The following is an 18453-nucleotide window of genomic DNA, read 5'->3' as shown; positions in this document are numbered from 1 at the left end:
CCTATCAAATGTTGAACTTCTTTCTTAGAAGTGAGATTTCTGCGCGCCAGATCGCATAGATTTAGGGTCAATTTTGAGGATAGGGTGACTGGGGCTGTGGTAGGGCCTGACTCTACACTTGCTGCTTGAGCACCCTGTGGAAGCTGGACACATACTGAGAGGGTGAGATGCCCCCTTCCAGCTGGAAGAGGAGGCTTTGCTCAGCAGTAGGATGGCAACAGCATAGTGTCCTCATGCACTCTAGTTTTAGAAACCTATAAAAAGCCTCAAGAACTGCCTTGATTGTGAGGGGGAGGGACGTGCACTTAAAAGTCTGAATAGTGTGCAGATCCTCTTGCTGTTTCCTTCCAAGCTGAGTGGAACCACACCTGTATGGGCCTGAAACTAAATGAGGGGTTAAATGAAGGTGGTCTTGAGGGAGTTGTTCTGGGGTCTCTGAGTCTGTGGCAGCTTCAAGCCCTGCATTGCAACTGCTCTCCTTGCTCTCCCTTGCTGCAAGGCCCATTTTGCTTTTTTTGGTCTAAATATCTCATAAAGCGCCCTGAATTGTTGGGGTCTTTTTTTAAAGACTGTAGATTATTAAGCCAGGGGAGTATTTTGCAAAAGAGGATGTACAGTTACTGAGCTGTGGTATTGCAAAGCCAGATAATTGTATTTTTATAGATGGGGTGTCTGGTGGACCCCCAGAGAGATGGGCTCACATCACAATAACCAACCCTTGGGAAACTTGTCCTGTTATCCAAGTTTTTGTATCTACAGACAAGGTCCCCTCTGTGTGTGTGGGGTGGTTTCTTGTGGGATTCAGACAGAGCTGCAGGAGGGCCTGGGCTCTTCTGCCATACCAAACATTGGTGATGCCTGTTGGGAAGAGCATCTGTTCTGTGAAATGCAGAATGTGCTCAGCCCTATTCTGCGGGTCCCTACCTCTTGTCATTGGGGGTCCTGTCTGGGCTGTGTCCACAGCTGACATGGGTGTTCCTGTAGCCAGGGCCACTGGAAGAGGCTCACTTAGCTAGGGCAGGAAGCCAACCTTGCTTCTAAGGGAAAAAGTGTTTAAATAATTTCCTGCTGCTTGGATGTGGCTGGCTGGGAACACTTCAGTAGTAAATCCTGGTTGTTCTCTACTGATGACCTCCATGCCCTCTGGAGCTGGGTGTCTGCCCTGTCCTTGTTCCAGGATCTCCTGTGGGACTTGTTCCTCTGATCTGATGCTGTGGAAATGCAGGTAAGAGTGGAAGGTTGGATTGGGAGGAGAAACTTGCTCTTGCCCTGTATTAGGCTAGAAACTAAGTGCCCTGGTTGGGGTGGAGCACAGTCCTTGCTATGGCAGGTGTGGCACCACTTCAGGGCACAGCTTCAGGGGCTGCCCCTGTGCCTGCTCCTGGTTCAGCTCTCAGGAGCAGGAGAGCTATATTTAGTCATGTTATTTCTGCAAGCAAAGTTATCTACAGTGCTGGGAAGTACATGACCTGGGCTCCCAGAGCCTCTCTCAGTGTTATGTACCTGTAAAACAGGAGCTAAAATTAGGCACAGGGATTGAAAAAGCAGATGGGAGCCCTGGCTTTACCCATGATGATGGCTGAGTGGACAGTGGATGCCCAAACCAGCCCTTGTGCTCCAGGGCTGCTCTGCAGGCTGAACCCATTCTGCTGCCTAACTGGCGGAGATGGAGATCCGCTGGATGTGGTTCCTTTGCGAAGGACCACAGTACATCCATGGGGACGTGTGTGCTTCCCCGCTCCCCGTGCCAGCAGTTGGGAGGAGTGGGAGTATTGCTGGCCAGATTCCCACCATTCTTCCACAGGTTTCCTTTATGCACCTGGCCATGTTGCCTTCCTTCCTCCAGGGACAGCAAAATAAAATTCTCTTCATAGCGAGCAGAATTGAGGAAATACTTGGGAGCTAATTCCCCTGGAGTTTGTTTTCCCAAACATCTGAAGTTGCCAGCCAGGCTTGCTCAGCAGCAGCTGGGGGGGTTTGAGGGGCTCCTAGAGGAGCAGGCTGTGCTCCAGCTGCTGGATTGGAACTGCTGCTGGCTGCTGACTGCTGGTGGCAGCCAGGCCTCTTGATGGTGGGAGTGGGATAAGGCAGGCAGACCTCAGCTGTCCTCCCTATTTTCCCTTCTTCCCTCTGTGAGCCCTCTGAACACTGGTTCTGGGCTGGGAGGCTGCTGCTGCCTCTGCTGTGCTGTTGGGCCATCCTCCATTGCCAAATGCACCCCAAACCCATGGCTGCCTTGAGCCCGTTTTCCCCACTCTGTGGGGCCATGGTGCCTGTGGTTCTGCAAGAGGCCTGGCAGGCCTACAGCCCTTCACCAACAGACATTCCCAGCCTCCTGAAACAGAAACAGCCTAATCCTCCCCACAACGTATGACAATCCCCTTCCTGGGGAGAGGGGAGCCTGGCTGCAGAGCTTATTCATGTGACAAGCATGAGAAGGGGATCTGGGTCCCTGCCTGCTCCTGCTCTGCCCAGGGACTTTATTCAGCTATTTTGGGAGATTTGGGTTATGCTGAGTGTGCATCTCTGTCCAAGCACTCTGGGCTGCTACTCTGCAAACAAATGCTGCTGTTCCCAGCCGCTGCCAAGATGCTGGTGGGGCCCAGCAGGGTGGGCAGCTGCTGGCAAAGGCCAGTCAGTCCCATGGCCAGCACTGCCTCTGGCTGTGGCTGTCTGCCCTGGCTGGGATAGAGGCAGAGAGAATTAGAGAATCATGGAGTGGTTTGGGTTGGAAGAGACCTTAAACCTCATCTCATTCCCCTCCATGACATGGGCAGGGCCACTTTTCACTAGACCAGGCTGCTACAAGCCCCATCAGCCTGGCTTTGAACACTTCCAAGAAATGGCAGGGTGATCAGTGCCACCCACATTGCTACTGCTAGCTGCCACCTTCCTGCTGCAGGTGGGTGTATGGGGATGACCACAGCTGTGCAGTGCCCATCCTGACTCCCACAGAGGCCTTGAGATGAGCCATGGCTGCAGAGACACTTCCTCCAGCATCACTCAAACCACCCTGCCAGCAGCTGAGGAGCAGGAAGAGCCTGTAGGAGTAGCACTTGGCCCACAGGGAAGGCTTTCTCTCTCTTCTTCCACCTCAGGCTGCTTCTGGGACAGAGGCGTGTCCAGGTTTGTGCCCTGGCACAGACCAAACACCCTTGCGCAATGAGCAACCTGATTTAGCCCTGATGTTGGAGAGTCCTGTCTGTGGCCTGGCACGACATGGAACATGGATAGATTTACAGGAATGGGCAGATGGAGAGGGCCCCTTTGCTGCCTGGGCTGGGCTCTGGGGAAAAACAACTGCCCCTTAAGAGGAGCAAAGCTGAATTACAGTAGACAGGGCATCAATGGCTGCAGGATGATCGTCAGTTATTTTCAGTGCACATTATATTCTGTTAATGAGAGCCCTTTGCTGTGTTAGGGTGAGGGGTTAAACAATGCCCCACTGTCATCGAGCCCATCTGGGAAGGGGTGGTGAAGGATACCCCACTCTCATGGAGCTCTTCCAGAGGGAGTGAGGGGTGCCCTAATGCCATGTGGAGATGGGGCACAGCACATGCCCAGGGTGGCTCTGTGGGGCACAGGCTGTGTTCACTGCAAACACTGCCAAGGACAAACTGTGCTGCACTTTGCTCAGACTTTTCCCCTGGGCGGACCCAGAACCTTTGCCCTGCTTCAGGCAGAGATTTTGGCATCCCTGTGTTGCTCAGGTGCAGCCTTAGGGAACAGCCCTGCAGTCTGGGCTCTGTGGTGATGTCCAGGCAAGGCTGGGATGTTGCTACTGTGTCCCCGTGGAGGGCTTGAGGTGGTCTAGGCCAATGAGTTAAAGGAGGAGAAGCTGTTTGGAGGCACTCAGTGGGCAGACTGGTCCTGTCTGTGCTGTGAGCCAGACTGCATGACAGGAAGAGGCTGCACTAGCCCCATGATGGGCCCAGGCACACCCTGAGCATCCCAGGTTTTTGGGAAGCATATATATTCAAGGGAAAATTGCACCAGTTCTGGGCAAGCCTCCTATGCACCCCAAGCACCATCCTGTTGGTGTTCCTGCCACTGCCATGGGCATATGGGGTTGGCATGGAGCCCATTGTGGCCATCATCCCTCCTCACCATTCCACATGCTGCCCACACTGCTGTGTCCGTGTAGACTCAAGGTTCTAGCCACCAGAGCATCTCCTGCCTGTCACCCCAGACCTCGGGACTCTGATGAGTGCTAATCATGGAGGGGGTCTCTGACCTGCTTGCCCCAGCAGGGAGAACTTTGGCCTGGTGGGCAGAGAAGCAATTCCACGATGATAGAGGCCAGAGGGGAAACAGGGACACACAATGCCCCAAAAGAGCTTTCTGATGCCATGGCCACACTGCTGTCAAAGAGAACATCCATGCACCAGCGTGGGGGATCCCCACATGGGTGGGCAGAAAGGTGCTCCATGCTCTGTGGGGGATCCCCACACCGGTGGCCCCAAAGGTGCTCCATGCTGAGTGGGGATCCCCACACCGGTGGCCCCAAAGGTGCTCCGTGCGGTGTGGGGATCCCCACACGGGTGGCCCCAAAGGTGCTCCGTGCGGTGTGGGGATCCCCACACGGGTGGCCCCAAAGGTGCTCCGTGCGGTGTGGGGATCCCCACACGGGTGGCCCCAAAGGTGCTCCGTGCGGTGTGGGTGCTCAAGGGGCGCCCGCGGCTGCGGGGCCGGGGCCAAGGGCGAACCCTGCGACCTTGCGCGGCGGGGCCGCCAGAGGGCGCCCTGTGGCCGTGCAGAGTTCCCACGGACGAGCATTCCCACGGATGAAAATTGCCAGGGTCATTCCCGGCCGGGACCGGTCCCCCCAGCCCTGCCCCAGCATCCCACCCAGCTGCCCTCCAACAGCGCCAGGATATTCTCCCTTGTCCTGCCGCTCCACGCTTTTGTCCAAAGTCCCTCTCCAGCTCTCTTTGTGCCCCTTTAGGCGCTGGAAGAGGCTCTCAGCTCTCCCTGGAGCCTTCTCTTCTCAGGCCAGAAAGAGAAGGCGCGTCCTACAGCTAAACTAAAACACTTGCTGCTGACGCACCATGCTGTGCTGGTCCTCTGGCTAGTTTCTTGGTAGAGGTAATGGACCTTGTCTAGAGAAGAGGAGGATTGGAGGGCACCTTATCACTCTCCGCAGGAGGTTGTAGTGACATGGGAGCTGGTCTCTTCTACTCTTCTACCGTAAGAGTAAGAGGTCCGGAGGAGGAGGCGTTAAACTAAGACAGGGGAGATTCAGATTAGACATTAAATTTTTTTCATGGGTAAAAGTGGTTGGGCACTGGAATAGATTGCCCTAGGAGGGCATGGAGTCATCATCTCTGGAAGCGTTTAACAGGTGTCTGGATCTGGCACTGGGTGATGTGGTTTAGTGGCTTAGAGGTTAGAGTGACAGAAATGGGTTGATGGTTGGACTGGATGATCACAAAGTTCTCTTCCAACACTGATGATTCTATAATTCTATTTTACGACAGCTTTCTTTAGCCTTGAACTTAAAAAAAAACCAAACTAACCAAAGTAAGAAAAAGTGGGAAAAATAAGTACCAGCACTCTCAGAATGGCCTGTGCAAGTAGAACAAGTAGGATGAATGCACAGCAGGCTTGAATAAAGAAGTGCTGCTCTCTATGGCTTCAGAAAAACAAGAAAGAAGGAATGAAAGCAAAGCATGCGAGGGGAATTAAACTTCCTAAAGATGGAACTCTGAGCATTTCACTGAAATGACCTTCAGCTATGAAGCCTGGGGGAAACCCACAGGATTCAGCACTGCTGTCCCTCAAGCTTTCCTGGGAAGCTGAGGGCAAGTGCCTGGCCCTGATACTGGTGAGAATTAAAGCTTCCTCAAGGCAGAAAATCCATCTGCTGCCCCACAAGGACCTGAGCACACAGCCACCATCATTTGACACACAGAGTTACTTTATTTACAGGATTTATAGCCTCCAGTGCTTTCTATGTTTTCTCTACCCTCTCCTATTAATCCATAATCCACTATTATAACCCTTAGGAAATTATTATAGATTTTTTCTTCAGTTTCCATCTTGGAAATGGTTCCTGTCAGCATCACAAATGGCTCCAGAGCTCTGGGCTGGGAGGTTGGATAGAGATGATGGGGAAGGGCCTGAGGAGAAAACAGGGCTGCCTGCCTGGCAATGAAGTTGTCCTGTGCCCCCGTGTCCCTGCACAGCACCACGGCACAGATGCCCTGGTCCTGCCCAGACCAGAATGGTGTGGCAGGGTCTGGGTTGGAGAGCACGGGACACCAGCTGTACACAAAGCACCAGTAGCCGAATTCCAACGGCCACTGGGCTACTGGTATAAAGTAATTTTCCTGACACTGTAGCCCTGTTGGAAGTCTGAGTGTGCTGTGTCCAGAATTAATGCTCAATGGGCCCGGGGCAGGGATTATTACAGGGAAACTATGCAACTAAATAGGTAGTTAACAAGTTGATTTAAAATTCATAAATGAGAGGGGAAAAGATAACAGGGCAGAGAACAGCAGGCTCAAATTCATTTAAACTGTTTGATGAGGAATCGGTGAGGTGGGGAATGAGATAAAGGAGGAGGATTGAAGGGAGTTCCTGTTTTAAATCAGTTTGTAAAGGTGCCAGCACCCTCTCCACTGGGTCTTGGTCATTCCAAATCTTCATTGCTCCTTTTATTAGTCCCCAACTCCTTGGCTGTACTTAGTGGATCCCAGTCAGGGGGAAGGAGCGTGCAGGGGCTGACCTCCTACCAGGGGCTGCAGAATGGCCTTTCTACCCTCGTAGGTTTGCTCAGGACCACAATAGTCTGGATACTGTGCCAGGGGACGTGGAAGGGCACAGCCACGGCTGAGGAGGACCCAGGGGTGGGTGTGAGGACAAGAGTAACGTGGGGAGGGACGGAGGAGGAGGATGGAGAAGAAAGAGCAGTGGCAGAGACAGCTCCAGGTTGTGGGTTGGTGCTGGAGAGGAACAGCTGCTGCAGGAAACTGAGAAGGAAAGGAAAGGAAAGGAAAGGAAAGGAAAGGAAAGGAAAGGAAAGGAAAGGAAAGGAAAGGAAAGGAAAGGAAAGGAAAGGAAAGGAAAGGAAAGGAAAGGAAAGGAAAGGAAAGGAAAGGAAAGGAAAGGTGGCTGCAGTGCTTCTGCCAACGACTTCACCATCATCACACGTCTTCTCATGATAGGTTTGCATAGATGAGGCTTGGAAGGCCAAACAAAGTCACATCCAGTGACTCCTGTCCTGGCTCAAGACATAAGCAAAGCAGGGTAGAGAAAGGTTCCAGCTCTTGTCCTATTATGCCTCGTCCTTACTGAGAATGAATATATGTCACACAAAAGGTAATTAAGTGACTTGCCCCAGGCTACACAACACATCAGGGAAGGCTGGAGATTAGAAACCAGGTGTCCTCAGTTCCTCTGCCCTGCCTTTCCCACCAGATAAGGCACCTTTTTTTTCCTCTCCTTTGCACAACTCTCAGTTTAATTAGCTGTATCTCCATATACATGTTTGTCTCAATTCCTCTCAGAAACATCCCAAGTAAGACAAGTTTCCATCTGTAATCCTGTGCTATTTCATGGCTACTTGGAAATAACACCTTAAAGGAAAAGCCTGTACCATGTCAAACTGTCTGGGAACACTGAGTCAACAGCAAAGATAATTAGATAATAACACAGTTATTCTATATTGTCCTCTGAGCCGTATTTTTAAAAAAAGCTCTGGATCAAAGCAAAATGGAAAAAAATGCTGCTCAGGTTTTTTTGTGTCCACTAAATCAAACTGACTTTGTTTGCTCCTGTCCTCACAGCCCAGCTTCTGGAGCCTGGAATATTGGATGGCCACTGGACAAGGGATGTCCTGAACTCCTCTTTCCATTACCCTGTCCTGGTGATACCATGAGAGCACGTGAGTGTCCATGGATCTGTGCTGACACAGGGGGACACAGCCTGGCACTGGCTGGCACCAGGGGGAGATTATTGTCCCCGGCCCAGCCTGCAGCCAGGAGATGTGTCAGGACTCAGGAGAGTCCGTGGCATCGAAACTAGTCAATTTATTTATTTTCTTAATTAAATTGGAGTGGTGCCATCAGAGAGTCAGCAGAAAGAGGAATGAGAGTTCTAAATAAAAGAGGAAAAAGGTAAACTTTGTCAGTGAGGCCATGGCTTGGCTGGGGGCGTATTGGGGGTCCGAGGGCAGGAACAGACCCTCTGCCTGGAGCATGGAGGTCTCCGTGGGGCTGACAGGAAGGCTCCTCATTTTCAGAAGTCCCATCTACGGCCCTCCTGAGGCAAGAATGTGTCTCTGCCTCTGCACAGCTTGCCCAGCCACCCGCCTACTCAGGGGAGGATTAACATGGGGCAGTGGAAACTCTGCTGGCAGCAGCTCTCTCTTAGCCCTCTCATTCCTTACTGAAGGAAATGAAGAATTACCCAAGCACATTCCTATTATTTTGACATTAATATTTTCAATTTAAAATGCCACGGCACATTAATCTAATAAGAACAGAAGAACTTCTTTCCTGCTTTGGCCCTCCAGCAGGTTTGGCACATGCTGGATTATTGCCATGACTCCTTCACCCTGAAATTGCTGAAATAGGAAGGCTAAAAACTAGGAGTATTTTTGCACATATTACTTTGAAATACAAATTCTAATGCCAGTTTAGATACCTGTTCTGTCTCACGAGGTTGAAGGACAAAGGCCGGTTAAGAACTTGAAAAAAAAAAAACATTTCCACATAACACTTTATACTATCAGGCAGCATTAAGCCCTTGTTTGTTCAACCTGTCTGATTTCCATATATCCAAGAGTGAGAGCTCCTTTGTACTTTGCAAATAGCATGGAGGTCCAAGCAGTGGCTGCTTCTCATTTCATCCTGTTGGGATTCGCAGTGAATGCCAGATGCTGTGGTGTCAGGGAATTACCAGGCTTTGCCTGTCCATCACAGGGAGTTCCCCTTTTCCTCTCCTCTCCATGATTACCTAAAGCTGCTGGCTTTTCCTTCATTGTTAATGTTACTTAAACCCAGATGGATTTACAGACTCCCAGTCCTAGTTCTGGGCACAGGCTCCTCTCCAGCACACACCCCAGAGGGGTGTTAATTAGACAAGGGGGGTGTTGATTAGACAAGGGTGCAGTGGCAATAGCACATGGTGAATGTTCAGTCCTCCCACTCTCTGCGTGTGAAGCAGATCAATAAGCAATTCAGCCATTAGAAATAAAGCTACTCCTATTATCTGCTGATCAATAATTCATTAGTCTTGGATGTACCTGCCTTGGAGCACCTCTGGAAGGAGAGAAGCTTGCAGCAGGCAGACCAAGGGCAAGGCAGGGGATGCAGCAATGTTTTTCCCCTCCAGCACCCCTGTGAACCTTTGGTGACTGAGGCTAGTGGGATTTTATGCACCCCAGGTGTGTATCTATGATTAAAATGCAATTGTAAACAGCTTTTTATTATTGCACACGCCCAGCCTTCCATGCCCCTGCCCTCCTATTGCTGCTCCCCACTGCCCCAACTGGAAATGCTGACAGTAATAAATGGCTGGCAAAGCAATCATACACATTAAGCTGAGAAGTATGAAGCTGAGGTCAAAACTATTTTCTTTCTCTAATTATATGGAGAATAAATTCATTTTCCAATAAAAGCACACAGAAGGTCATGGTGAGCAGGTGGGTGGTCACATCGGGAGCAGCCATCCTCCCCTGTGTCCCAAAGTCAAGGTGTTCAGATGGGGCATTGAACTAGAACATCGAGCTGTGAGAAAGCCCAAACCTAGGCAAGAGCTTTTTGCTTCATTTGTGGTTCTCTTTTTACTTTCAGACCACTTCCCAGGTTCTTGAGTCAGCGCTCAGCTGGCTGTCCTGCTCTTTGAACACGAGCCAGCCCCGAAACAAGGGTGTTCAGTCCGAAATCATGTTTATGAAACTGTAACAGGGTTTGTTACTCTGTTAATGCACCATATAAAAAAAAAGCTATGAAAATCAACTGCCAGGCATAACAACCTGCTCACTTCCAGCTGAATTGTCTTGGCTCCTTTGTAACTGATTTTATCCTCTGCAGAGGAGGGAAAAGAGCCTCATTCTGCAGAGCTGAGATGTTGTGCCCATCCTGCCCATGTCTGCTCCTACCTGCAGGCCCTACCTGCAGCTGGGGGGGCCCTGAATAATCCCCAGGATGGGCTGGGGAGTGGAGCACCCATCCCTGTGCCCCTCAAATGTGTTGTCTTGGGGCAATGCTGGTGATGGAGCCATCAGAGGCGACCTTGAGCTGCAGAACCTGAGCAGATTCAGTTATTCCTGGGTATTAACAGAGTATCCTGGGCAAAAGCATGTCATTGGTTTTCCAAGCATGGGGTTGCCTCTCACTGGATCCCACGTGTAGGATTCAACATTTCCCAGAGTCTCACTGCCTTGGGGAGAGCCTTCGAGCCCAGGCAGGACATGGCAGCACTTTTGCTGGTCTCTGGTACCCACCATGCCTCAGCCATCACCCGTGGCATACTTTCCCTTCCAGGAGCAGCTCAGTCTGGCAGAGGCACAGGGCCAGGGGGGAGCATCCAGCAGCACCCCCGAGCCTGGTGGTGACACCACCACGTGTGTCCTGGTGGCACTGGATGGGGTGAGGTGGGCACAAACCCCAGCACTCTCCCTCCACTGGGTAACGCTTCTCCTGCTGGCTGGCTCTGGAGTATCTGATTGTGTGCTGGGAAAGCATTCCCACACCTTAAAATTAGCTTTTGTGAGTTAATGCTTACTTCAAATCAAAGACCTGAGACAATTAATCACTGCCTGCTTCCTGCTCGTGCAGTTAAAATGCCCAGTTTGAAACGGAAACCAGAAACAAGAATTGATCTCTCTGTAACAAGGTCTTCAAAATAATCATCACTATGCTACTGTTGCACTGAAGGAGCTGTTGTGGCAGCTTGCAAATGGAGAGGATCCTGCTCCAGGTTTCAGCAGCAGCCAGGAGTGACAGGATCACCCTGACACCACCACCTGACTCCTGCCCTTCCCACTCAGGTGCTGAGTGTGTCCACAAAAGGGAAAGACAACAGGGTAGAATGGAGGGGAGGTTCTGTGATGAGCAACCAAGGGCGCTGGGCGTCTTTAGCTTGGAGAAAAGGAGGCTCAGGCAGATCTTCTGGCTCTCCACAACTCCCTGACACGAGAGGGCAGCCAGGGGGGTTTGGGCTCTGCTCCGGGGAACAGGGACAGGGTGAGGGCAAATGGCCTCAAGCTGGGCCTGGGGAGGGTCAAGTTGGATATTGGGAATAATTTCTTGACTGAAAGGGTTGTTAAGCATTGGAATGTGTTGCCCAGGGAGGTGGTGGAGCCCCCACCACAGGAAGTGTCCAAGGAATGAATGACTGGACGTGGCACCAGTGCTCTGGGCTGGTTGGCAGGTGGGGATTGGGCACAGCTTGGTCTTGACCATACTGGAGGTTTTTTCCCAAGGTGATTCCTCATGCGTCGGGGTGGGGTCTGGGGCAGCAGCTGTTCCTGGAACCATGCAGCGCACTGGAGAAGGAGGAGGAGGGCACAAAGAGAAGGAAAAAAGCTTTCCCAGCCTTTCCAGGCACCATGCTTGTGCCGAGCCCTCACACAGGGCTGGGCAGGGCAGGAGTGGGAACAGCTCCAAGGCTGTGCTTGTCAGGGATGGGGTCCCTGTCTGCTCAGGAGCCCTCTGCTGCAGACAGAGGCTCAGAGTGGCTCATTGCCCCCGGCACTGCTGCCTCAGCGGGCTGCTGACCTCCTGCTGCTCTCAGAGTCAACATCTGGCAATACCTACTGAAACTGCACTTTATTAATGGCTCCCATGCAACATTTACAGCAAAAGGGCATTTCCCACAGCTGTTTGGGTTTCAGCAGAGGCGTGGGCAACCTTTCTGTGGGATCCCTAGGGCCCCACTTCGGTAACAGCATTTGATAAGGAAAATTCAAATCAACTCCTTTCCATTTTTTTCCTCTTTCTTTTTTAGTTCACAAACCATGAAGGAAACAGATGGGAGTTAAAGAGAGATTGAAAATGACAAAGGAAGTCTAGAGACACTTATTTCCACTCAGAACAGATTAATTAGCATGTCTGGGGACAACTGATTAAAGTTCCTGACAGAGAAAGGGAGCTAAAGCACCATTCCTTCTCTGTAGAGGGAATGCTTTTGCACACTCCATCACCAAAGTGGAGTGACTGGGACGAGGGGACCCCAGCACAGGCAGGGCCAGGCTCACTGTCCACTGGATGGGATCTGGGAAGCTGCGCTAGAATCCTGGAATGGTTTGGGCTGTGAGATACATTAAACTCACCCTCGCCATGGCAGGGACACCTTCCACTGTCCCAGGCTGCCCCAGTCCCCGTCCAGCCTGGCCTTGGACAGTCCCAGTGATCCAGGGGCAGCCACAGCTTCCTGGGCACCCTGTGCCTCCTCACCCTCACAGGGAACAACTTCTTTCAGCCACTCTGCTTTCCAAACTCCCAAGGCACCTAAAGACTGATTTTTTTCTTGTTGGGTTATTCTGAAGTTTCGTACCCGTATTATTTAGAAAGAAAAAAAAAAAAGTAATTTAAAGATAATAATTTTTCTCTTTCTCTTTGATATTGGGCTTTCTCTCCTTCCCATTTATTTTGCATGACTACCAAAGGGGAAGAGAAATTAAGAAATAAAGTGTTAAGAGAGTTAAATCTGAAGTCAAAAGGAGAAGCAGTGGGAGAAAGACTGGGAGCAGCCTTTAATCTTAGAGATGTCCACCTCAGGGGACTGGCGTTCCTCTTACCAGGCAATTAAAGCCTTTATTAGGGAGCCCTTCATTAGTACCCATGGGAGCTGCTTCTGCACCAAACGCCTCTGAAGCTGCAGCAGTGACTGCTCTGACCAGGAGCAGAGGAGCATGAGCACCAACAGGTGTTAACAATCACCTCTAATGGGAGTCCCGTGCCTCAGTCAGGTGCGGAGTGGGTGTGACAGTCCAGGTCCTGCCCCATACAGCAGCAACTGTTCCGAATTTTGGGAGGCTGGTCAGCACCCAGAGCTTTGCAGCTGGCTCTGGATTTCATTCAGCTTTATTTCATGTTCATTTAGGTATTTCCAGGCAGTTTCTGCTTAATGTGCTTATGGCTCAGACAGAGCCGGGAAGAGTCCGGTTTGCCCCATTGGGGATGTAGGTGGTAGTTACTGGTTACCATGCTGGGATGTGCCACAGGGATGTCAGATGCTAAATGGGGTTGTGGAGAGCTTGGCATGAGCCCCTTGTGCATGCTGGATATCACATCACCACCCTAAATTAATTAACTCACTACTCCAGACTGCCCTGCAGCAAAGAGCCATTGCAGCACCAAAGGTTTGTGTTTGCAAAACAAGGCAGAACAGGGGTTTCCATCCAGTCCTATGGGCTGGGATGTCAGATCATGGCTACAAAACAAAATGCAGCTTTTCAGGATTCCCAGTGTCCCTTCCTGGTGCTGCTGCAGCCAAAGGAGGAGAGTGGCCCTGACCTGTGATAGTCCCCGAGGCCATCACTCCCACAGGGTCATGGTGCTGGTGCCAAGGTATGCAAACTCCTCACGCCTATCCTGGGAAATGACAGCATAATGAGCCATTTCCATGTGCTGTCTCCTAATCTGGCCGGAAACATCACAGCACATGGCAGCAAAATGCTGTGTTTAAATCCATAATGACTCCTGGCACTATTCCTAATATAAATCAAGGGGGTGCAGTTGTGGAGAGAACGTTTTTATGACCCTATCTTCATATCATCTGTCAAAAAGACATTTTGGCCTCTGCAGTATTCATCTATTTTTATCTAGACATGTGCAGTTGTTACATCTATGCTATCACCTTCCAAATGGTGAGATTTATTTTTTCCCTGTTAGCCTCAGGAATTGCTTCCACTCCCCTGGATGCTGTGGGTGGGTAACTAATGGATACACATTTATGGCCTGATGTAGAGTGTTTGAGAAGCCCTTTGAAACCCACTGAGTGGGTTGGAGATGGCACAGAGTGCCACAGAAGTGGCAAAGTGTTGGTTGCACTTCTGTTGTTGTGACAGCTTCCTGTTCCTCATGGAAAGCTGTGACAACACCCTTAAGGGGAAGCAGTCTCTGCCTGGGCCTCGAAAAACCTGTTCCAGCAGACCAACAGCTGGAAATTGCTCTGTTCTTTCCCTCCCATTCTGTGAAAATGCCCTTTGGGCATCACATTATGTAAGTGGAAATTTGCCCATTTTTTCTGGAATAGAATCTAGTAGCAGTCCTGTCGTAGCTTCCCTGTGCCTGTGTGTTTGCAAGGGGACACCAGGACAGACTCATATACTTTAACTTCTGCAGACCCTGCTGTTAGATAGTAACATAGATATGGAAAGCATGAGGGAGTCACAGAAATAATGATTTTTTTCAAAAAGATATAATTTGGAAACAGCTTTTCTATTTCCACTTTATTGGATATTTTTAGTTGAGCAGCTGTTGTCTTGATGTTGATCTTAAACCTGTTTCTTCCATTCCTAAAGAAAGAAATTTTTTATTTTTGTGGTTATAGAATTCAGCTTCAGAGGTCACTTACTGTTTCCAAGTTCAATGCACTCTGGAAGGAATCTATATTCTTCTCCTATGGCTCCTGGGCATGAAAGCAATCTCTAAATACTCAGAGGATGAAATGAGGTCAAACCTGCAATTCCACATGGCTACTGCCGAGGGAAGCCAGCACTCCAATGCACTGCTTTGTTTCTGTCAAAGCAGTTTAGAAAGCAGCAATGGGAAATTATTTTGCAATAAATAGAAACTTACAAGCACAGATGGGCTGCAGCCTCGGGTTTTCCTTCAAGCTATTCCCCTAGAAAGAGACTGGGAATTTCAATTGACTGCATTAAATTGGTAGGTGAAGGACAAGCTGTTTTACATACAAATTGTTACAATTGCGTCATTTACAAGTCCCTCTCATGCACTAAAGCCTTCATGTGTCCAACAGCACAGGGCTCAAGCCTCAAGATTTCCCTTTGCATGTGGGTAAAATGGTGCTCAGAGGTGGGGCTATGGCATCCAGCAGCTCACAGCTCCTGGGGAATGGACACTTCTCTCTCTGAGCACTGAAGCAGGAGCTGAGGAAGCGCTGCCCGTGTTCGCACACAAGAGCTGAGACTCTTCCTGGTGAGCTTGGAGGAAAAGCTCTCCAGTGCTCATCTGGGCCAGCAAGGCCAGACTCGCTCTCCATTTCCCAGGGGAGAATCACAGAACCATTGTCAGTAAGGCTGGAGGATCTCCAAGATACCAAACCCAGCCTTTGGCCAAACACGGCCGTGCCCAGCCGGGTGTGTCAGTGTCCCCATAGCGGGGACAGGGCGTCCCGAGCCAGGTGCTGCAGAGACACCCCTTCACCCCAATGCTGGAGGCTGCACATCAGCCTGGAACTGCTACCAGAGCTTTTCCCTTTCTTCTCTGAGCTGTTTATCTGGAAGCCTCCATTGTATCTGAGGCTCGGTGCGGGTGTTAATTACACTGTGCTCATTTCCAAGGTGGGTATTACAATGCTTTCCCTGCTGTAGCTGTGGGATTTTACAAAATTGTTAATACCTCATTCTGGAGAAAATCGAGCATTCTGAATGTTCCCCAAAATGTGTGTAAAAATTTCACACAATTCAGCATTTGCAGGGGCTGCAATTAGCTAAGCCAGTGCAGAACCTCCCAAAATAACCAGCTCCTTTCTTTTCTAGTGCTTGTTATAACACACAGAGGTTGTTAGATGTTTTCTCACCATCAGATTGTAGTTAGATTCAATTCATACAATAGAGGATATAAACCCCGTTTCTTTTAAAGCCTGTTCTTACAAAAAACTTCCTTTCCTCCAACCACCTGCATTTGAAGTAGCCTGAAATTCTGACAGAATTTTGCTATATGAAATCCAGGAAAATGTCAACATTCATGAAACATACACCTGCTTAAGTTGTCCCTTTATGTGCTCAGAAGCTCAAACCCTTTATAAAGTTAAACTGATACACAAACTAGAATTTATGTATGTATAGATATACATACACAGTCTACCTTATCTCCTGCATTTCCTATTTCACGTGTCAGCAACTCTGTATAGAAAAAATATTATGTGTATAAAGAATCTTTGCTCTGGCTGTAAAGCTGCAGGTGTCTCTGGGTGAGAAACATTATCTGTTTAACTGTGCAGAGCAGCACCACAAATCCATACAATATGAGGCAACATTATTACATTGCTATTTCCCACGGAGTTTGGGCAGCATCCTGTCCGCCAGGATGCTACTGATTTTCTGTAAGAAACAGCAGAATTTGAGCAGGGACTGCATAAGGTTTCATTTCTTCCACAGTATTCCTGGAAGTGTTCAGGGCCAGCTTGGAGGGGGCTTGGAGCGAGTGGCAGTGGTTGGAATGAGATGAGTTTAAAAGACCCTACCCTTACAAATCATTCTAGGATTCTATATATTCCTTCTCTTGCAGAAAGAGTTATAAAACCTTTAATTGCCTAAGCAACTGGGTTTTTTCCTTACCTGGAGGAAGATGTGGCTTTCTGTGCCCTCAGACTCCTGCTGTGCCATCACTGATATAGCCCAGCAGTGCTGTCTGCTGAAATAATAAAGTTTGCTTTCAGGAGCTGCAAGTCCCTTTTTTTTTTGAATCTGTCAGCCCAGAGTTTTGACCAACAGTGAAAAATAAGCCGTTTAAAAATAAGTTAAAGCAACTCTGTGTGTGTAGCTCATTGATGTAAAAAAATTGCCTACTGCAGCTTCAAGATCTTTGTAATTAATACACATAAGTGATTGATTGACCTCAAAACTTTGTGGCAGAAAATCTATTCACTTGTCAATCATCTCAAGAAGAGCTGCCATTTAAAAAGGACAAAGACAGATGGCACCAATGAATTGTGCCACAGTGAAATGAAGCCAGGAATGCGACATCAATTTTTCACTTTCATCTACACTGGAGTGTCACCATGTTCATTTACAGAACCTATCTGCAGGACCATGCACTGTATGTAAAACAACTGATTGAGGTTGAGGGAGGGGTAAGAATTTGGTAACAAATTACAGCAGGAGATGGAAACAGAATGAGAAATGGTGTACCCAAGATATGGTTTGCCAAAGGCTAGGTCTAGTGCATCTAATGGAAAGGAGGAAGTTCAGTGCTGCTTCCTGAAGCTGGTGGCTCTGAACTTCTACCTGATCTTCCGTTGGAAGAGGCTTAATCACGCCAGCTCCCTGGTGCTTCAAAAGCATCACCAGCAGAGAGACCTGAGCTGACAGCAGGAACCTGAGCGGGGACCAAGGGCAGAGGGAGCAGCACCATCCTCTGGTCCCTCAGGGCCCTGGCTGCACACGGCGAAGGCTCTGCTCAAACTGCCTCCCACGGAGTGCCCATATTTGCCCTGAAGCCCGGCTTTTATAACTACATTTTTGTAAATTGATAAAGATGACAGCTTTATCAGCATCCTATTCCAGCTCCTGCCAGGCTGGTTTTATCACCCAGCCAACTGCTCCTATTCATTCCTACCTGGATGCTGTAGCTGGTGTTTTGTGATTCATACTTTTGGTTTCCCTAAATTGGATTATTTCAATCTGAGGTCCTTTGGGCTGCTGCAGACTGTTCTGGCATAGTGCTGGGCTGCAGCTCAGTGTAACACAGAATTTTTGGCTGTGATCCCTGTTATGGGAAATCTTCATCCACTTCCTTGCAGAGCAGATTGAGCTAAAGCTCTACGGGGTGCTCTGCCCTCTTCACCCCACAGGAATTTCCCTCCTTCCTCTTATAATTCATGTGGTTTTGAGCCAGCCGTGGGGCTGCAGACCTGGGGTATGTCCAAGTCATGTTCTTAACCCAACTTTGAACTTACTTGCAAAGAGGATGTTACCAGGTTAAAACTAATTTTACCTTTCTGAGTGGAGTTGCTCTTAGTTCTGCTGTGTCAGTTCACCTCCCATTTTCCACACTGACAATAACCCTGTCCTGGGGCTGATCCTGGTGGGACTATGTCAACATCCCAGCCTTCATCCTGCCACTGTGTCACTCAGCAGATGGTATCCAAAAGGTTATTTTGTTGGCATATACTGTATTTACTGTACACAGTAAATAGACTTAAGTATTTGATTGAGGGAATCAAAATGTTTTTCCTTTGCATACTCCTTTACAGGAGTTTGAGTTGATTTTTAATTTGTCATTGGTAATTAAGGGGGAAATTACTGCTTCTAATTCCTCATTTTATTGTCCTATGGTGCAGACAAGTTTCTGTGGTATCAGGGAATTTGCTGTCTATGCCAGGCACTCACATGGGTGAGAGATGGTGTGGAGTTTGCTGGGTAAAGAACCATTAAAAGTGACTCCAGGAGTCAATAAGCTCCCAGCTTCAGTTGTGTTATCAGTATTGATTCAGTTAAAAATTATTTATCTTAATCCCAGGCCTGCGGCTGCTGTTGGTTTAGCCCTTTGGAGAAGGCGTGTTATGAATGAAGACATCTGCCCGGCTTCCAGG

Source organism: Ammospiza caudacuta, chromosome 24 (assembly GCF_027887145.1).
Source record: "Ammospiza caudacuta isolate bAmmCau1 chromosome 24, bAmmCau1.pri, whole genome shotgun sequence".
Classification (NCBI taxonomy): domain Eukaryota; kingdom Metazoa; phylum Chordata; class Aves; order Passeriformes; family Passerellidae; genus Ammospiza; species Ammospiza caudacuta.
The sequence above is the reverse complement of the archived record's forward strand: the minus strand, read 5'-3'. Positions refer to the sequence as shown.